This window comes from Podarcis raffonei, chromosome 14 (genome assembly GCF_027172205.1).
Source record: "Podarcis raffonei isolate rPodRaf1 chromosome 14, rPodRaf1.pri, whole genome shotgun sequence".
Taxonomy (NCBI): Eukaryota; Metazoa; Chordata; class Lepidosauria; order Squamata; family Lacertidae; genus Podarcis; species Podarcis raffonei.
Genome location: NC_070615.1, coordinates 45,916,639 through 45,938,291, shown reverse-complemented (window position 1 = coordinate 45,938,291; position 21,653 = coordinate 45,916,639). Strand labels below are relative to the sequence as shown.

General features: G+C 48.4%; 1 long non-coding RNA gene across 1 annotated transcript; it reads right to left on the bottom strand.

The window, feature by feature from the left end:
- Positions 1-16,164: 16,164 nt before the first annotated feature.
- LOC128401714 (uncharacterized) lies at positions 16,165-21,086 on the bottom strand. The gene is made up of 2 exons (XR_008327525.1): positions 20,630-21,086; positions 16,165-16,329 (listed from the first exon to the last, which is right to left on the bottom strand). It is a non-coding gene; the product is annotated as an uncharacterized LOC128401714 (long non-coding RNA).
- Positions 21,087-21,653: the final 567 nt, after the last annotated feature.

Below are 21,653 nucleotides of genomic sequence, written 5' to 3'. Positions count from 1 at the left end.
GGCTGATGCAAATAAAGTTTCATTCATTCATTCATTCATTCATTCATTCATTCATTCATTCATCCTCTGCCACACATGCTATGCAGGGAACCTCCACACAGGAGGTGACGCACCTATGTGGATATTTGCATGTTCAGACCTTTAAATCTCCCCCTTAAATAAATTCAGACAAGACTCAAATTTTGCTTTGGTTTTTTGGCAGAATTTAAGCCACAACTTTATTGATTACAGAAAGTGACTGGTTGCATAGGCTCTGGTTCGACTAGCTCCCTGCCATGCAGGTAGCACTGACCCAGGGCACCAGCCTAGGTCAGCCTAGGGTGAACACCTGGGTAAGCGGAAAGCTGGGAACAGGCTAACTCCGCCACCCAGATGTCCCCCTGGACTCAAGCCCGGGCACAACCCCCTCACAGGGTTGACCAAACCATTGAGTCCCTGAATTCCTTTAGTGGAATACCCTTCACATAGGGATGGCAAGAGCATTCTCCCATCCCTATCGCCTGAACCAGAGCCTATCCGCAACCTTAAAGTTGTGATGATTTGCTACGCGGCAGGCGAAACCCAAATGGCACCAGCCAATCAGCCAAGTAGGGAAAATTCCTGCCATGCCCCTGTCCCAACAGACAACACACGACGGCATAGCAAGGTCAAGCGCGAAGCCCTAAAAATAGGGAGAGGTGGGCGGGTGTTCCGATGCACGCACTGAAAGAGGAAGTTCTGGGTCATGTGCATAGGTATATATAGGTCCCTTGATCCATTTAGCCTGCGTCCCATTGGCCTGATTAAACCCAGCATCAAGGGACCTACCAATTGGGTGTTGCGGCTATTCAATCAAACCCAGCCACAACACAGGTCTCACTGCAACACGTGCCCTCTTTAAGGGAGGACCCGATTTGTTGCAAGCCACTTTTTTTGCACAGCTCATTGTGGAAAGGCAGCATATATAAAATAACAGAAGTCACATTTGGTTGCTGCCAAACCCGAGCACTTGCTGTGGGAGATGGCTGTCCCACTCTGCCTAATGATAGGGCCGGACCTTAAAGACACTAAGTCTGACAGTCTAGAATCCCCATCTCTCTCTCTCTCTCTCTCTCTCTCTCTCTCTCTCTCTCTCTCTCACACACACACACACACACACACACACACACCCCTCAAGGTGAACCTGAAATATCCCGTTAAACCTACCAGCCACTTCGATATGAGTAGCAACCCTGTGAGGGATGGTGCTAATCTTACAAAACCGGCTTCTCTCACATTTCCTTGGATGTTAGAAACCTGACGGCAAATCTGTTTCAAACGTTGTCAGGAGCACGACAGCCCTCTCTGGAGTGATTCACTCATTTGTCCTTAGGTTTGTTCTGGGGCCCTTTCCCAGATTTTCCGAGGGTCTTCCTCAGAATTTGAAAGTGCCCTTTGCCTTTGTACAATCAATTTACTCCTTCAGTGTGGCAGAATTAATCCGGGGACACTGACACCTCCGAGTGGCCTCCTAATCTCATATGGCCAGCTCCTAATTTCAGCCATGAGGGCATCTGTATCAATTTTCTCCTAGTGTCACAGCTGATTATTCTGAAATAGGACAGGAGGCAAGGCGTGCCCAGTGGAGTCAGAGCAGAGCAGTTGTGCTCCTGAACCATTAGCTACTAAAAGGGTGTATTTTGCATTCAATGGATGTTTCTATTGCAGCATTTAAGCTGCCTGTAGTTAAGTTCTGTAGCTTGAGGCTTTCTGCCCTTTGTAGGCACCGGGGAAACTATTGTTAATGACTAACGTTCTAATGACAACCATTATCCGAGGTCTATACCTTTTGCTTTACATCCCATTTTAAAAACTAACATGAACTTTACATCACCTCTCGTTTTCTGCAGTCCTGAGAATAGCACTTACGCTGCATTTTTCTTAATGTGTTTCTTTATTGATATCTGATTATTTTATTGCGTCTGTGTGGAGGAAAAGGAGTGCAGAGATCTTTTGCAACCTGAAGATCACATCATCTCAATAGCATCCTCCTGGGGGTTGCATGACAGTGGTAGACAGGACCAGAGCAGGTGGAATAACAGATTGCCATTTTTTTACAGCAGGCAACATTCCCACTATGCAAAAGCCAGAGGTTCCTAAATGCACACCTGTCCATCCTCTGTTCAGTTATTAGCACTGTTTGAGGCTCTTAAGCAGGGGTAGGCAACCTAAGGCCCGGGGGCCAGATCCGGCCCAATTGCATTCTAAATCCGACCTGCGGATGGTCCAGGAATCAGCGTGTTTTTACACGAGTAGAATGTGTCCTTTTATTTAAAATGTATCTCTGGGTTATTTGTGGGGCACAGAAATTCATTCATCCCCCCCTTCAAAATATAGTCCGGCCCACCACATGGTCTGAGGGATGGTGGACTGGCCCATGGCTGAAAAAGGTTGCTGACCCCAGCTCTTAAGGAACATGTGGTGCAGGACCAGCAAGGGGTGTGGCCTAGGGGTAAGGGCTGTGGCATGGAAATATCATCATCATCATCATATCACCAGGAGAGAATCCAGAGGGCTAAAGCCTGGAAGGCATTTGGCATAGCTGGAAAAGTTTCAGGAAAGGGCAGCCAAAAGGATCAAGGAGATGAAGCAATGAATGTTTCACAATACATTTCTGAGCACAAGTCAAAGTGTCAGTGCTGACCTTTAAAACCTTAGACTGCTTTGGCCCTGTATACCTGAAGGAGTGTCTCCACCCGCATCGTTCAGCCCGGACACCGAGGTCCAGCTCTGAGGGCCTTCTGGTGGTTCCCTCATTGTGAGAAGTGAGGTTGCAGGGAACCAGGCAGAGGGCCTTCTCAGTAGTGGCACCCGCCTGTGGAACGCCCTCCCATCAGATGTCAAGGAAATAAACAACTACCTGACTTTAAGAAGACAACTGAAGGCAGCTCTGTTTAGGGAAGCTTTTAATGTTTGACATCTTATTATGTTTTTATATATGCTGGAAGCTGCCCAGAGGAGCTGGAGAAACCCAGCCAGATGGGTGGTGTATATATAACAATATAACAGAAGTATCATCATCATCATCATCATCATCATCATCATCATCAACTCCCCTATGAGGGAAGGTTAAAGCATTTGGAGCATTTTAGTTTAGAGAAAAGGCAACTAAGAAGTGGCATGATAGAATAATATAAAAGCATTTGTGGCCTGGAGAAAGTGGGTGGCTGTGCTGGGCCCAGGGGTTAACCTGAGCTACGTGGTCCAGGTCCGGTCCCGAATCCAAGGATTCTGTGAGGAGTCAGTCCAACAGGGTCAAGGCAGGAAACCAGGCTAGGTCAGGCACAAGGTCTCAGGCAGGTTCCAGCAAGCAGCAATGTTGCTCCCACAACATGGGGTGGGGTCCAACAGCCTTTTATCTCTGACGGGGTAACTGCCGGTCCTGATCCCCCGGTGACTCACCTCCCTGTGGGTCACTAGATCCAGAGGCCGCCTCAGCCTCTCCTGACCCAACTGGTAGTGGAGCAGCTGTAAGTGATGGCCCAGCTGAAGGCAATGAGGCAATCCCCACATCTGGAGCCAGGGCAGGCTCAGGCCCCTGACTCAGCCCAGCTGGTGCTTATTGCAGGGGAACCTGCACAGGCTGGGGCTCTTCAGAATCAGACCCCAGTCCAGATGCCGCCTGAGGCAGAGGATCCGGTGCGGACTGAGACTCCTCCAGCTCTTAGTCTGAGCCCGAGCCCGAGTTCCAGGCCATCACAGTGGCTAAAAGTTTTTCTTCTACTAGAACTCGTGGTCATCCAATGATGCTGAATCTTGGAGGATTCAGGTCAGATAAAGTCCTTCTTAAAATCATAGAATTGTAGAGTTGGAAGGGACCCCGAGAGTTCTCTAGTCTAACCCCCTTCAGTGCAGGAATATGCAGGTGGCAAAACAGCAGGTAGTTGAAGTATGGAAATTGCTGTTACAGGAGGCAGTGATGTCCACCAGCTTGGATGGAGAAGATTAGATAATTACACAGAGGTAATGGGTATCAATGGCTGCTGGCTCTGACTCCACAGCCAGAGGCAACAAAGCTTATGAATGTCAGTTGCTGGAAACTGCAGGTGGAGAGAGATCTCTTGAAGTTGGATTCCACTTGTAGGCTTCCTAGGGGAATCTGGTTGGCCATGGTGTGAACCAAATGCTGGACTAGATGGGCCATTGGCAGAGTAGGGCGAATTTGGACTGGTTTAGAAACAGGCTGATCAAATTCCACATCCGTATCTGTATTGGCAGCGATAATTCGGCTAATTTTCAAGCCCAGGGAGGTTGCGTTCACCCATCATGACTATAAACCCCTTGCTGGTACTCGCCCTGGTGTTACTGAGCTCTATTGACAGGGAGAGAATCGGCTGCGGCAACATCAGCCAACAAAGGTCAACATATCCCAGCTTTCTCCAAAGGGATGAGAAAAATCCCTTTTTCTCTCCTCCTCTCTCTCTCCTTGCAGCTGTGGGCTACTGACATTTCTATCCTTAGAAAGGTCAACCATTGCCGCACTGAAGACTCGCCGCCTCCCACTGTAAAAGCAACATTTTAGTCCCGTCTTTCACAAGGGGACGTCTTGGGGGCAAGGATGTTAACGTTTTGTCCTATGGTACCCACTGATACAGCGAAGGAGCGGGGCCGAGAGCACCCCACCCCTCTTTCCTGCTGTCACAGCAAGGACGAAATCCAATGCCAACAACATTTAATTTATTCCAGCCACAAAGATAGTAACAGGAAGGGAAAGTGGTAAGGGGAAGGGGGGGGGGAGAGAGGAAAGCGCGCACACACAATGTAACCTTATGACATCTGTGGCACACTGTCAAGAACACAAAATGGCTCAATGGGGCTATTTTTAATAACGGGTCGGCACATCGCCCTATAAGTGTCAGATACCGCTTTTGAGGATCTAACACAGAAGTCACCTCTACAGGGGAGCAAGAGGAGAGCAGGAGGGGGACATTGTGCTGTTCTGAAATTTTCTTCTACTCCCCATCGTCCATACAATCCTTCTCCAGCAGTTAATAAGAAATGGAACGGCATTCAAAAAATGATATGGACAGAGAGAAATACCCTGTGAAATTCTAATGAATGGGATGTGGTTAGTTGCATTCACCTTAGATTGGAGATGGCCAGCGTTCTGCAGCCTTTCTAGGCACCCAACATTTTACAGCCTTCCTGGGTGCCAATTTTTCTGACAACCCCATGACATCCTTGGTTGGTCTTTTCTGCATGTGCTCGAAGCCAAGAAGGCTGCCTATGGCTGTTATATTGCTACATTTAAGTAGTATTTTTATTTTGCCAGTGCGTGGAGGTTTTTTTTTTAATATTAAAAGGTGTAAAAGAAGGACTTCCCTTAAATGCAAGCTCCGTGAGTACACCAGTCTCAGGTATTTTGTAGCTATTGCTCGGGAAAAGACACCATGAGTAATATCCTCCCGTGAGTCTTTCTCAGTTCAGAACACATGAGTAGCCAGGGAGGCTGCAGATCATTGGGGAAATGTTTAATGGAAAGAAACTCATGTAAACATACACCACCCTCTGCTGCCTTGCAACACTAATGTAAGCTCAACTCCACACCTGCCAGAACTACGAAGACATTCTATTGCACCTCTTCTGGGGTGAGGAAGCCTCTTTTGTGGAGTTAGAATCCTCTTTTGAGAAACTGGATGAGAGGTATAGCACAATATCCAGATCTGTGTGCATGGTGCGTTTCTGAGAAATTTCTGGGGAAATGTGCAATGTGAGATTTGGTACAAAATCCAGTTTACTAAGAAACAAGCCCAAGAGGCTCAGTAGGTCAGCGATCAAATCCCCGCAACGGGGTGAGCTCCCATTGTTCTGTCCCAGCTCCTGCCAACCTAGAAGTTCGAAAGCACACCAGTGCAAGTAGATAAATAGGTACCGCTCTGTTGGGAAGGTAAATGGCATTTCCATGCACTCTGGTTTCCGTCACAGTGTTCTGTTGCGCCAGAAGTGGTTTAGTCCTGCTGGCCACATGACCCAGAAAGCTGTCTGGGGACAAACACCAGCTACTTCAGCCTGAAAAGCAAGATGAGCAGCGCAATCCCTGTTTAGGGAAGGTATTTTTAATCTTTGTTGGAAGCCACCCAGAGTGGCTTGGGAAACCCAGCCAGATGGGCAGGGTACAAATAATAAATTATTATTATTATTATTATTATTATTATTATTATTATTATTGCCTTTGAATGGACTTAACCATCCAAGGGTCCTTTACCTTACCTTTTATTTCACTAAGAAACTTAGTCTTCATTTTTTGAGAAAGGTTTCTCGTTTCATATTTCTTTGAAAGTAAGTGGGAAATACCTATGGAAGTCTCAGAGGTCAGAGGAGTGAGTAAATTAGATTTCTAGTAGTGACAAACTGAATGTTCTCCAGGTTCTCTTCAGCTCTATAATCTTACCTCATTAGGGTGCGATAAGTCCCATGCCAAGCCTTCCCCGAGTGAACATCCAGCTCAGCTTTGAGGAGCAGCTCACTCCTGCAAGAGGAAATGACATTAAATTGGTCCAAAAAGAAAAGCCAAACACACAGGTCTGCTTCCAGCCTGCCATAAATCCCGAAATGGTGATGTGGAGCCTGAGGGTCTTTTGAGGCATCTCACAAATGCCTCAAAAGGAAGGGACTAGGGAGTAACTACATGGCAAGCACAATTTAATTGGCCCATAAACTCCGAGCTCCCAAGGGGTGAGGCTTTGGACAGCTGTAACTTGGGCCCACCTGGCCCTAAGCTATATTGGTTTGGGCTCTGGCAACCTGGAGAACTGAAATCTCTTGAAAATTTTGATGCCCTGAAAGGTCAGAAGAGGCAAGGGACCCTCCATTTTTTGTTTTTGTTTTTCCTGGTGCCAAAGCAATACCACGTTCCTCAACAACTGCACTCAAAGGTTGTACAGTGGTACCTCGGGTTACAGATGCTTCAGGTTACAGACTCCACTAACCCAGAAATAGTATCTTGGGTTAAGAACTTTGCTTCAGGATGAGAACAGAAATCGCGCGGCAGCAGCAGCAGCAGGAGGCCCTATTAGCTAAAGTGGTACCTCAGGTTAAGAACAGTTTCAGGTTAAGAACGGACCTCCAGAACAAATTAAGTTCTTAACCCGAGGTACCACTGTATATAAGCCAATGACCTATCTCTCCAGGAAAAAAAACCGCTGTCCAGATAATGGGCGACAAAATCAGAGCCAGTGCTGCGATTCACCACCCGCTCAAGCATGGTGCTAAATGTGCTAAAAGGCAGCGCATGAGGTAGAACACTCCATGGGCAAAACCCTCCAAGGAAAAACTGGAAAGGTCAAAATCCAGCAGACTTCATGTAGCACTTGCCAAGCAGTGCATTCCATGTGCAGTGCTGGTCCACAGCCAAAGCGTGGTGAAAGGAAGTCTAAGATACATAACAAAGGTGCTGAGGAATTGTGTCAGTCACCGATTCACTAAGAGAACACAATAGGTGGTGAATGAGGTCAAATTCACTTGGAGCCGATTTTGGGATGACTTTGAGCGGGGAAACCCTCAAAGAGAGCAGGATTTTTTTGTCTGTTTGCTTAAGGGCTGGAAATCTCATCAATTTTCTTTCCCAACTTTACAAGCACAACTTCCCAAAAGCCAACTATAGCCCTGAGTTCCCTGGAGATGTGATGGACCCCAGGCCCAATGGAAGATATCTGAGAGTCCTCCGGTAGACCTTGGCCCAATAGCAAGAAGCCAGTCTATCTGGAAAAGTGTGCAGAGTGAAGTTAAGATAAACCAAAAATTAAAAAAATTATCCAGTAGCACCTTGGAGACCAACTTAGTTTGCTCCGGATATAAGCTTTCGTGTGCATGCACACTTCTTCAGATACACATGAAAGCTTATACCCAGAACAAACTTAGTTGGTCTCTAAGGTGGCGCTGTGGGTTAAACCACAGAACCTAGAACTTGCCAATCAGAAGGTCGGCGGTTCGAATCCCCATGACGGAGTGAGCTCCCGTTGCTCGGTCCCTGCTCCTGCCAACCTAGCAGTTCGAAAGCACGTCAAAGTGCAAGTAGATAAATAGGTACCGCTCCGACAGGAAGGTAAACGGCTTTTCCTTGCGCTGCTCTGGTTCGCCAGAAGTGGCTTAGTCATGCTGTCCACATGACCCAGAAGCTGTACGCTGGCTCCCTCAGTCAATAAAGTGAGATGAGCGCTGCAACCCCAGAGTCGGCCACGACTGGACCTAATGGTCAGGGGTCCCTTTACCTTTACTTTTTAAGGTGCTACCACTGGCGAAGGAAGAGGAGTGCAGGGGGAGCCCACTGCCCCCGGCAGCGCAATCCCGGTGGGGTGCCATCACGGCTGCCCCCCCGCCTGCGCTGGGTGCCACGCCCCCAGGATTCACATCACACCCCTGAGAGCGGCACGCCACACCATGACCCCGGGACACGTATCACGCCCCACCCTGCCTGCTCTCCGCTCCCGGTGTCAGAGCATGAAGCTCTGCCACTGGGTGCTAATGGACAATTTTTTATTTATTTTGACTGCGTCAGACCAACACGGCTACCTACCTGAATTAAGATAAACCAGTTAAACTGGGCTGCTGGTCTTTGACAGAAGCACCTGTTGGTGGTGCCTGAGTGACTTGAGAACACTTTGCAGCATGCGCACACAGAATGCACATGTTGCCATTGGATATTGAGGGGGCCCATCCCCATCCTTGAAAAATTAGATGCTGCCCCTAATGCCGCCTAAGCCTGCAGATCTAACTCCACTTACTTGAGGGTAACTTATTTGAATTCAATAGGGCTTACTTCTGAATAGGCATGGTTAGTAATCACCTCTCCCCTTTTGCTGATGACTGATCTTGAGTCCCCTGCCTGGTATTAACTATCCCCTGGCCCTTTTGATTCTTGCATGCTGCCAGAGCCATTGTTCATGAGCCTGAGCTCCAGGTCTCTTGAGCCAGACCCCAGATTTGCTTCCAGATCTGGTGGGAATGTGGCAGATCACACTGACATCCTAATTTGCTCAACTCACATGTGTATTCACATCACAAATAGGATGCATGTTTCGTGTTAAGCAAAACAACATCCTTGTTTGCTGCTCTGGGAAGCAGTTGCAGAATGTTGAAGGTTGTATACCAGCTTCTTAAGAGCCTAAAAGTGTCCCTATTTTCCAGGGACAGTCACAGATTTACAGAAACTGTCTGGTTTCTAATTTGATCCCGGAATGCCCCGCGCTTCCTTAGGACATACATCACTATTTTCATCGGAGAAATGTTGGAGGGTATGTGGGACGTCCCTGTTTTCATCAGAGAAATGTTGGAGGATACGGCTTCTGGAGCACTTGGCCAGACAAGCAGCTCACTCCCAGATCCTGGAAACTTGCCAACCTGGAGTCTGGCCCTTGCTGCAGTCAGAGAGATCCCCCACTTCCATAGCACACATTTGTAACAGCAGCAGCCCAGAAATGATCAAACCACACAATTTGCAAAATAGTCCTAGAAGATAACTTGATCTGATGGCTACAGATCAAATGCTCTTCCAGCATTTGTCAAATTCAGCGGAGGGTCATAGCTCAGATGCTTCATTCCAACCCCAACGGAACCTTGCTTATTGCACAGCAGTGCATAATTTATTAATTTAAAGCATGTAGCAAGCTGCCTTAATACAGTATTTTGATTAACATAATGGCTCTTGCAGCTACAATTTCGAATTTAACTGAACACATTATAATAACCTTTGTTTTTGCTTCTTCTTTTTTTGCAAAAAAGCAAACAAACAAAAAAACACAACCCACAATAATTTGAAAGGTTATTAAGCCCATTGCAGGAAACACTTTCACTTATTAGATGGCTAATGTGCATGGTTAGTCACTTGGCGTGTGAAGTAAGCCATTGTGGAAAATAGTCTGTGATTGATTCAGTGGAATTGCTTTTGAGCCTCTTAGTCATGCATGAGAAGGTTGATGTTCTTTCTAGATTTAGCCATCCAGATTCGTTCTTGGCGCTGGGAGATGGGAGGGACTAGCAATAGATCGGCTTGTGTTTGGAATCTCTCAGAGAGGGAAAAACAGAGAGAAATTATGCAATATCCCCAGCAATTATGAATCAAAACTTTGCTTAACTATGGCAGTGGGGAGCAATAACACATCCACACCATAGGCTACACATTGACAGGTGGGTGGAGCCACACACCTGCCAATCACATGGCATCATTGTGACATCAGGAGACAACTTCAAAGGGGCTTGCTGTCGGTACCAAACAGCTAACACACATTAAAATATTCCTTATTGGGGGAAATTCTTTCTTTTGTCTGCCTTGAATTTAATTCTCTACTGCTTTAATACTAGACCTCAAGCTCTAGTGCTTTGAAGGGAGAAGAGAAAATAAACAAACTCACACTCAGTCTTCCCATTCATTTTTTCTGCCACATGTATAGTGTTCTATATAAACCTCTATCCAGTTTCTTTCTTACACAAATCTATGCACGCTTTCCTGGGAAGAAGCTCCACTGAGCTCAATGAGATAGTAGACATGAATGGAATAGTTCCAAGATGGTCAAGGGTCTAGAAACCAAGCCTTACGACAAACGGTTGAAGAATCTGGGTATGTTTAGTCTGGAAAAGAGGAGGCTGAAAGGAGATATGATAGCCATCTTCGAATATCTCAAGGGCTGTCACGTGGAAGAAGGTACAAGGTTGTTTTCTCCTGCTCTGGGGGGTAGGCCCCAAACCAATGGCTTGCAAGAAAATAGATTCCACCTAAACATCAGGGGGAACTTTTTGACAGTAAGAGCTGTTCAACAGTGGAACAGACTCCCTCAGGAGGTTGTGGGTTCTCATTCACTGGAGGTTTGTAAGCAGAGGTTGGATGGCCATCTGTCATGGATGCTTGAGTTGAGATTCCTGCATTGCAGAGGGTTGGACTAGAATTTGGTTACCAAACGTCCCTGTTTCCCGGGGACAGTCCACGGATTTACAAATCTGTCCCTGGACAAAATCCATCCCCGGAATGTCCCTGGATTTCATTTCATGTCCCCGGATTTATATTTTAAGTGTTGTAGATTTATTAGTGGGTAATGAATGTTGTGTGATTGGTTAAACGGTACAAGACACATCATATGGGGATTTCCGGTGGGGCAAAATGGCGGGCGCCATGGCAGTGAGCAGCTCCTGAAGCCAGCTAGAGCCAACTGCGCTACTCTGAGCTGCTGAGACTGCTGCTGCTGCCGCCACCACTGCCGAGGGGGAACTGGAGACACCTGGCACATCAACTGGGGGAACTGCTGACACACCCCCCCCATGACCCAAATCGAACTGGGAGTGAGAGCACCAGGCCAACTGCCCAGTGGCGCTCTGAGGCCAGTAAAAACCCTGGAGCTGATGAAGGTAGAAGGAGGAGAGGAGAAGGAGAAGGAAGAGAGAGAAAGAGGAAGGAGAAAAAAGAGGGGAGCCCCAACATTGCCACACCGCCACCACTGAGGAGAGGTAGGAGAGCACTGGGAGGGCAAGGAGACGTGGCTGAGCCCAGGCCGGACCCGAGCCTACTCCATGGTGGCTAGTGCTCCAAGAGAGCAGGATGGGGCCCAGAGGAAGGCCGTGTGACAGAGGAGACCACAGAAGAGAAGATATTACTTTTTTTAAAATAATTATAATTTTTTAATAACTTTTTTCCCTCTTAAAAAAAAAAGTGTCCCTGGATTCTTTGGGGAAAATCTGGTAACCTTAGACTAGAAGGCACCTGGGTTCTCCTCTAACACTACAATTCTATGATTCTATTCTATGTTAGTGTGCATGAAAACTTCACACAAAAACGAGTTTCATAAATTTACTCTGGACTGCATCAGCAAGGCGTTTCTTCTCCCTGCCCTGAATCTACAGCCTGTCAATTTTATAAGATGATCCCAGTATCTAATATTATGTGAGCTTGTGCCTTTTCTAAGAAGAGCCTCATTAGCCCATCATCCTGATCTCCCACTGGCCAACCAGATGTCCATGAGAAGCCTGAAAGCAAGTCCTGGAGTACATGAGGACCTCTTGGGATGCTCAGCTACTGGTACTGCCTCCAGCAGTGGAGGTAAAATATAGTAGTCATTGATAGCCTTACCCTCCATGGAATTGTTGAATCCTTTTCTCAAGCCATCCGAGTTGTTGGTCGGCATTACGTCGATTGCATATACTCGCCAAGATTTTAATTCCCAAGAATTTCCAAGAATATCCAGGCAGATGGGACGCGGGTGGTGCTGTGGGTTAAACCACAGAGCCTAGGGCTTGCCAATCAGAAGGTCGGCGGTTCGAATCCCCGCGACGGGGTGAGCTCCCATTGCTCGGTCCCTGCTCCTGTCAACCTAGCAGTTCGAAAGCACATCAAAGTGCAAGTAGATAAATAGGTACCGCTCCGGTGGGAAGGTAAACGGCGTTTCCGTGCGCTGCTGTGGTTCGCCAGAAGCGGCTTAGTCATGCTCGCCACATGACCCAGAAGCTGTACGCCGGCTCCCTGGGCCAATAAAGCGAGATGAGCACCGCAACCCCAGAGTCGGCCACGACTGGACCTAATGGTCAGGGGTCCCTTTACCTTTTATCCAGGCAGATAATGGTAACTTATGTCATGGCTTAGCTAAGAAATTCATTAAGCTATGAGGCTACTTGGAAAAAAGCAAGCTTGCTTCCTACTCATTGATTTGTCCCTTCCTTGAATATTAATTACCATGCTGTGCTTGTCCCTTGGTATATTTTAGGACTGCAATTTATCTCCTTGCACAGGAGCACACAGACAAATTTGGATGTTTCTATAATTGGCCCGGGACTCTGCAAGGTGAAAAGGGCTTGTTTCAAGGCCCCTTCCCTAAATCTTTCAACTCCAACAGGAGTCCCTTTCCATGCTTTGGGATATAGATAAATCTCTCTCTCTCTCTGGCCATGGAATGTGCATTCTGCAAGGCTGAGGGCAGCGTTGGAGGCAAACAGTTGGTGGGTTGAGCAGGCTGATGGGTGAGCAAGCTCAGCTTGTGGTGGGGGCAGAGTGGGAAAGCAAGAGAGGCAGTTGACAAACTAGCTGGGCTTCCAGTGGGTGGTGGAGGAGGACTTGAAGCAGGCTAGTGAGCCAGGCTTGCAGCAATGGCATACCCACCAAGTGTCCCAAAAAAAGAGAGACTTGCTCTTTTTTCATGTGAGATCTCAGTGGCCATTTTGGGTGTTGCGATCTCACATGCTCTCCTGCAAAAAAGCACTTTTCAGGAACAAGAGCAGTGCTGTATTTGCGTATAAGCTAAATAAGCTACATAGCTTAGGGCCCCCAAAAAAAATTAAAAGAAGAAACACTGGATGTACATTTCCAAAATATAAGATAAAATAAAATCTACATACAGCAACAGTGTTTTGCGTTGTGTATGGACCTATTAGGTCCATAAATTACCATATAGCATATATTCAACAACAACAATAAAACCCAGTGACAATTTGTTGTTGACAAAAGGCCAGGTGGACATAGAAAGGGCCCCATTACTTTCAGTAGCTTACCCCCCCTGCCCGTACGGGCCAGTCTTGACAGACTCTAGGGTTGTGCGCTCATCTCACTCTATAGGCCGGGAGCCAGCGCTGTCCGTGAAGCCTTATTTACCTAGGGATCCATCAGCCACGCCATCCCCGGACCTTGGAGGGAACAAAAGTACCAGGAAAGCAAAATCTTCTTTGGAGAAAAGCAGTTTATTATCTGTGCACAGAGACAACCAGCAGAATAAATTCTGAAAGACTGGCTGTAAATACATGGCATTTGGCAAGCATTCTTATACTGTAGGTACACATTTCTCCACCAATCACCAATTGCCAACCTATAGGTACACCTCCCTTCCACCAATCACCAATTGCCAACCTATAGGTACACCTCCCTTCCACCAATCACCAATTGCCAACCTATAGGTACACCTTCCTTCCACCAATCACCAATTGCCAACCTATAGGCACACCTTAGGAGGATAATCACGTTAAGCACGTTCCTTACCCATTTCCCTGTCTTTTGAGCCTACGTGGCTCCTCTTATTCTTTACTTGACCAGTGTCACAAGCCAAACCTGCTTAAGCAATCTTTATTGGAATCTAAAGCCAAAGCTTGCTCAGGCAATCTATATTGCTACAGAGCTAAACCGTCCCTTCCTTCATTCCCTCCTCTTCTTTTGGACAGCCTTCTGGCTCGTCCAAGGCAATAGGCTGGTATTCACGCATCAAAGCTATCACTCGGGGACCCATCATGCGCGACATTGTTTTGTGCACCATATTTTGCAAGCATTGCACCAAGCAGGGAATACAGAAGCAAAGAAGCAATAAAAATAAAATTGGTCCTAAGAGCATAAAAAACATTCCTCTGAGCCACCCATTTGGCAAAAGCTTATCTAGCCAAGACATATTCCATCCTTCCCACACTTGTACAGGGACGTGTGCCACCTTCTCAATACTTGCGGCTAGATTACGGATGGCTTCACCATGATCTGAAATATTGAAGCAGCATGCTCCACCAGTCAGGTTGAGGGCAGCACAAAATCCTCCTTGTTTGGCCAGAATAAAGTCCATTCCCAAACGCAGCTGGAGGACAGCAGTGCGGGTCTCATCCAGCTGGGTAGCAACAAGGCGAAGGGCGGTGGCCGTTGCATTGGCCACAATCTCTACTACTGCCTGGAGTCGGATTATGCGATTTAGATTGTACATGGGCTCTCTGGCACCTGCTACTAACTCACCAGGGTTCCAGGAGGCCGGATCATAGTGGGCAATTATTCGCTCAGGTGGCCATTCATCCTTTCCCCACGTCTGCTTGCTCCCTGAGGCTATATTCGTGATATCAACAGATCTGTGATTGCGATGGGGAAATAAGGTGGTAGGGAGCAGCCACATGGGGGGTAAAAGGAAGGCTGGATAACAATTGCCCCACCAACCGTTGGGGAGGTGGTGGAAAGCCTTTGTCCCACAAATCCAATATACAGGATCCTTGTTCTGGGTGGCCATATGGTCACCCATAGAACTAAAAGCTAAAAGATTTAAATTGGTGCAGGCTCCGCCACACTCAGTGGTATCAGTGGGGTTACACGTACACTTGCATGAGGAGCGCCCAGTAAAAGTTATATTGTGTCCAAGGGTGGCATTTTTGGTCTGGTTGACACAGAACCATCCGGGAATCCGATAAACACGGAGGGGATAGGGATGATTCCAGTATGGGCCCCACTGGAATTTACTTCCAGTATACTGGATTCGGGTCCGATTAAGAGGCAACGGAAGCAGGGGCATGCCCCCAGCCGCATCCAGAGGTCCCAAGGCACAAACAAGGCAACGGGTCCTATTCTCCTCCTTAGCTACCATTTCTGCCGTTTGCAGCCAGCGGTTGTAAGGGTTGTGGATGCCCCGCGTGACCATGATACGGGTAATGTTTACCTGGGAGATCCAGGACCCTACTTCCCCCTGGGCCAGAGCGCAGGCGGGTTCCCCAACTAGGAAGAGAAGGAGAACTGTCAGTGGGATGGAGGAGGGACGCTTCTTCCCGCAAATTCTATGGCGCTCGTGCCAGCAAAAAAAGAGACACATCCACGTGACAAGGGCAGTTGAGATAACTCCCACCCACCAACCCCAAGAATGCCAGGGCTCTCCCCACCACAGATCAGTCATGGTATGGGTCTGGAAAGGGGGTTGGGGTTATCCGGACGCTCAAGTTGGTTAGGGAAACAAGGTCGGGGATACCTCCAAGCGTCAAACCCTATGGTGTGGAGATAAAACTCCTCAATCCCCGGGGGATGATGGTACCCCTGATGGGTGGAGGATAACCTTGCCCCCAAGGAGAGGGTACCCACGGTGGATGGGCCACTACACACCCACACGAATAGGTAGCCGCCTGTAAACTGCAAATGCTTGGTGTCAAAATCCCCACTGCTTCCTCCTCATACCATATAATGCATACTAAAGTTCGTTCAGGGTTCTGGACGTTATCAGGGGACAAAGGCTGCAAGGCTGGAACGTTGGAGGCGCTCCCGGTGGGCGCCCCTCCCATCCAATTCTTCAGCTGTGCGTAGAGATATCAGCTTCCGGTGTGATATCAGCAGAGCGGTCGTCTGCCAGGCGTCTGGCGATAGTCAGCCGGAGGGAGTTCTCTGGATCTGGTGTAACTGTCCAGTCTGAAATAGCTTTCTTCACTCGAGTATGGTGGACCCACGGGGTGATGCCAGCAACCTTCACAGCAGTAGGTGTAGAAAGTAGCACAGTGTATGGTCCCTTCCAGCAAGGCTGTAGGGGGGCTCGCTGCCAGTCTTTCACCCACACTTCATCACCTGGCTCGAACTGATGGAACGGTTCAGTTAACACACATGGGGTGCGAGCCTGGGTCCACCTGTTGAAACAGGAGAGAACTTGGGAGAGTGACTGTACATAGTTATTCAATTGCATATCTTGGCTAGCATATGGAGTTAACATTCTAACATAGGGGACTGGTCTCCCAAACAAAACCTCAAATGGTGACAAATGGGTCCGCTTTGACGGGAGGCTGCGGACCCTGAGCAATGCCAAGGGCAACATGGCCACCCAATTAGACCCGGTCTCCTGCGTCAGCTTGGACAGCTGATTCTTTAGAGTTCTGTTCATTCTCTCTACCTTTCCAGAACTCTGGGGTCTATAAGCAGTATGCAGCTTCCAGTTGATCTGGAGCGCCTTTACCAGTCCCTGTAGGACTGCGTGAACAAATGCTGGTCCATTATCAGATCCTATGGACCTTGGCAATCCATAGCGAGGGATGATTTCCCTAAACAGGCACCTGGTTACTTCAAATGCCTTTTCAGTCTTTGTTGGCCATGCTTCGACCCATCCGGTGTAGGTGCACACTGCCACCAGCAGGTAGCGGTGTAGTCCACAACGGGGTAATTCAGTAAAGTCCACGACAAGATCTTCCATAGGTGCAGTTCCACTATGCTGACTCCCTGGGGGAGCCAGTGGTCCGGCTCTGGGATTATTCTTTTGGCATAGCAGGCATTTCCTGGAGATCTGGGCTGCCAGTTGGTAGAGGTGGGCTATATAGAAGCACTTCCCCAGCTGCTTGGTTGTAGCATCGGGTCCTATGTGGGTTGAACCATGATATCTCTGAATTATCTGCCGAGAAAGAGACTCTGGAATCCATATCCTGTCATCATGGGTAAGGTACCATCCTTCTTTGGACAATGTCAGTTCCTGGGCGTCTGCAGTGTCCTTTTCCTGCTTTGTGTAAGCTGGCTTGTCAGCGGTGCTTAAAATCTCTTCTGGGACCAGTGCTCCAATAACCGAGGCGGGGGCCAGTTCTTGGGCTGCTTCCTTGGCTACTCTGTCTGCCAATCGGTTTCCTCTGGCCACTTCCCCTGGTCCAGTCTTGTGGCCATAGCAATGGATAACTGCCACTGCCTCGGGCTCCCATACAGCATCCAGAAGGTTCAATAGAGCTTGTGGGTGGGCCACCTGGTTTCCTCTGGAGGTAAGCAAACCTCTTTCTTTCCATAAGGCTCCATGGGCATGTAAAGTCAGGAATGCATACTTAGAATCTGTATAAATGTTTATCTCCTGTCCCTTTGCCAGGTTCAGGGCTCTGGTAAGCGCAGTTAGCTCTGCCAGCTGGGCCGATGTTCCAGGCGGGAGTGATTTTGCTTCGATCACCTGGTCTTCCAGGGCTACCACTGCATAGCCTGCTTTCCGCTGTCCAGTCTCAACAAAGCTGCTTCCATCTACAAACCATGAAGGCCAGTGGGGGTTTGCCTCATCTTTTAGGTCAGGTCTGCTGGAATATACTGGACGGTACGTGCCATCTTCCTTCTTCACCGGCAAGAGTGGGGTGTTCCACTGAGATTGACACTGTCTCAGGATGCCATGGCGAAGTAACCGTTCCAAATGTACCCATACTCCCTCCGCAGCTCTTCGGGGGATAGGATATTGGTTCACAGCCACAGGGTTGGCGAATGGCTTGGGCTTGACTATTATAGGTGGGATGTTCTTTGCCATTCCGGGCGGGTTGCTTTCTGCCCACACATCAGGGGTAACTTCTTGCAGGAGGTCCTCTGAAATAATCCCCTCCTCTTCTTTTACCATCATTAAGCGCCAATGTTCCCTTAAGGGTACCTCTAAGGAGAATTCCCCTGCTGGCCCTGTGGTCATTGTTACTTCTCCCGTTGGTTGGAAAGAAATCTGGGCTTGTAATTTTGATAGCAGGTCTCGGCCCAATAATGGGATGGGACACTCCGGTATATACAAAAACTTGTGTTGGACCACTTGACCGCCCAAGCTACAAGCAACAGATTGCAGGAATGGGGCTCTTTGTGATTTGCCTGTAGCTCCTATTATATTAATTGTTTGCTTGGTGGGCTTGGATACTGGTACTGGCAAAACAGAGTGGGCGGCTCCGGTGTCAACCATGAAGGGGATGGTTCGGCTCCCTGTTTGTATTTTGACCATGGGCTCACGGGAACCTAAATCAGCTGGGCCCGGTCTGTCCTAATATTCTTCTTCTTTCTCTCTCAGGCTCATTGCGCCGGGCTGTCTTTGGGTTGGGGGGTGCCAGGGGGGTCCCTGTCCTTGTCCTCTACCCCTGCCAACATTCGCCAATGTCCAGGGTCTCAGTTCCTGTCCAGATCCCACGGGGTTTGGCCCTGGGACTCGTTCTCCTCGTCCTCTTCCATCTAAGTGAGCCTGTGGGCATTCTCTTTTCCAGTGCCCTTCCTGCCAGCAGATGGCGCACTGGTTCCTCCCCAGACGGCCTTGTCCTCCTCCCTGGGTGCTTCCTCTTTTATGAGGGGTGGGTGTGGTAGCCTGTAATGCCATCAACTTTTTTGCTTGATATTTCTCTTTCTTCTTTTGTGCCTCTTCCTCCCTCTGATTATAAGTGGTTTGAGCCAATTCTAGCATCCACTCAAGGGTGTGGCCCATGAAAGCCTCGTGTTTCTGGATTTTTCGGCGGACATCGGGTGCTGCCTGAGCTACAAAGGCAGTTTTTATGATAGGGGCATTGACAGCCTCATCTGGGTCCACAGGGGTATACTGGCGGTAGGCTTCCTTCAGTCTTTCCAGATAGGCGCCTGGGGGCTCCTCACTCCCTTGCATTATCTCCCTGATCTTGGCAAAATTAGTAGGCTTCCTGGCTGCCCTTCTCATGCCATTTAAGACATTCTGGCGATAAGTGGTGAGGGCGTTTTGCCCCTCAGTGGTCTGATAATCCCAATTCGGTGTATTTTCAGGATATCCTGTTGCAACAGCTTGATCTCCTGCCCCCTGCGCTCTCATGTGTGCTCGGGCTTCAGCATGAATTCGCCTAGCCTCTTCTGTAGTTAGCAGGGCATCCATCAAATATTGCACATCATCAAAAGTCGGATTGTAGGTTTTGAAAATTCCCTCAAACAGCTTTATTATTTTTGCTGGGTTTTCCTCAAATGAAGGGTTTTGGTTCCTCCAATTACAAACATCTGCACTAGAGAAGGGGACATGTTGAACTGTATAAGTTCTATTGGGCACCACCCCGTTAGGTCCCGCAGGGGCCGGAGGGTCATACACTCTACGCAGAGGCATCACTCTGGCCGCGCCCTTTTTCTGTGCTTTATGTGCCCTATGGAGGGTCACTCTTTTCGCCGCCCTTCCCCACTCTCTCTGCCACTTCCTTTTATGTTGCCCTGTACATTCCGCTGCCTTTAACAAATAGTGGCTGACATCCACTTCTTTTGCATAAGGTTCCACATACTTCCTTAAACGTTCTGCCTGCTCCTCTGTCCATGTCTTGTTATTATTTGTCAGCTTGACTAATCTTTCTACAAACTCTTCATCCTCATCATCCTCTTCTCCTTCTGACTCATCAGTCTTGGGTTTGGGCTGGGGGCCAGCTCCTCCCAGTGCCTGGGGACCTGGGCCTGGTGGAATTGCCTGAGGGGCAGTTGGTGGAGCATAGGGTGGAGGTGGTTTAATAATTCCTCCCTCCTCATCTTCTGGGTCTGGTATCACTGGGGGCCTTTCTAACTTCCCTGCCGGTCGAACTGCACAAACTGTACTTTGTGGGGCGTCGCCTCGGCAGGCTTTCAACCACGGTGGGTTCTTTTCTACATTGGTTTTCCAAGTAGAAATATAAGGGATCTGGTCTGGGTGGACATTCAAGATATTTTGATATAGTGGGCTGATTAGTTGCAAATTAAGACTGCCCTCCGATGGCCAATTAGTTTGTTGGGGCCAATCAACTTCACACAATGTCCTCATCCTCTGTCTTCTCAATTTGATTCCCCAATCATCATGCTTTGTGGCTGCTTTCCAGTTGTTTAAAAAACATTCCAGAGGACTACATTGGCTTGCCCCAGACCCCATTTTTTTTTTTTTTTTTCCAGATACTCTGCTCCTAACAGGTTGTAAATTCTTTCACACTCCACACACTACAGCCCTACAATCGCTCGGCCAAGGGGGACACTAAGCCCTGGCCCACACTTGACAATTCAGTCACTAGAGTATCTGACATGCAACATACAACATACAAAACACACCAATATAATTTCAACATGTAACACACTAAATACACCAAAATAATTTCCCCCTGTTTCCCTTTTTACCAAACCTTACTGGCGGCACTCTACTGCACAACCAGTTGAGGCTGATCAGGCCTCGCCCTTTTCCCTTGGGCCCACGCCCTTTTCCCTTGGGCTTACCGTTTTCCGCTGCGGACCTGTCCCCTCGGCGCCGTCCTCTTTGTTTTTCTCCCTCAACAAGATGTCTCCACTACAGGACAGTGTGGCCGGCTTCCCCCACGAAACAGGCGGGGTGCGCGCTGAAGCCTGCAAACGCTGCTGAGCTGTTCACCTTGGTTGAGCCTGGCCCTCCGGTCCGTATTTGGGGAGGGGGCTTATCCCGGACGAGCCCCCAAAGAAATGAAGCCTTATTTACCTAGGGATCCATCAGCCACGCCATCCCCGGACCTTGGAGGGAACAAAAGTACCAGGAAAGCAAAATCTTCTTTGGAGAAAAGCAGTTTATTATCTGTGCACAGAGACAACCAGCAGAATAAATTCTGAAAGACTGGCTGTAAATACATGGCATTTGGCAGGCATTCTTATACTGTAGGTACACATTTCTCCACCAATCACCAATTGCCAACCTATAGGTACACCTCCCTTCCACCAATCACCAATTGCCAACCTATAGGTACACCTCCCTTCCACCAATCACCAATTGCCAACCTATAGGTACACCTTCCTTCCACCAATCACCAATTGCCAACCTATAGGCACACCTTAGGAGGATAATCACGTTAAGCACGTTCCTTACCCATTTCCCTGTCTTTTGAGCCTACGTGGCTCCTCTTATTCTTTACTTGACCAGTGTCACAAGCCAAACCTGCTTAAGCAATCTTTATTGGAATCTAAAGCCAAAGCTTGCTCAGGCAATCTATATTGCTACAGAGCTAAACCGTCCCTTCCTTCATCCGAAGACACTTCCGGGTCACGTGGCCAGCGTGACAAGCTGCATCTGGCGAGCCAGAGCAGCACACGGAACGCCGTTTACCTTTCTGCTAGTAAGCGGTCCCTATTTATCTACTTGCACCCGGGGGTGCTTTCGAACTGCTAGGTTGGCAGGCGCTGGGACCGAGCGACAGGAGCGCACCCCGCCGTGGGGATTTGAACCGCCGACCTTTGGATCGGCAAGTCCTAGGCGCTGAGGCTTTTACCCACAGCG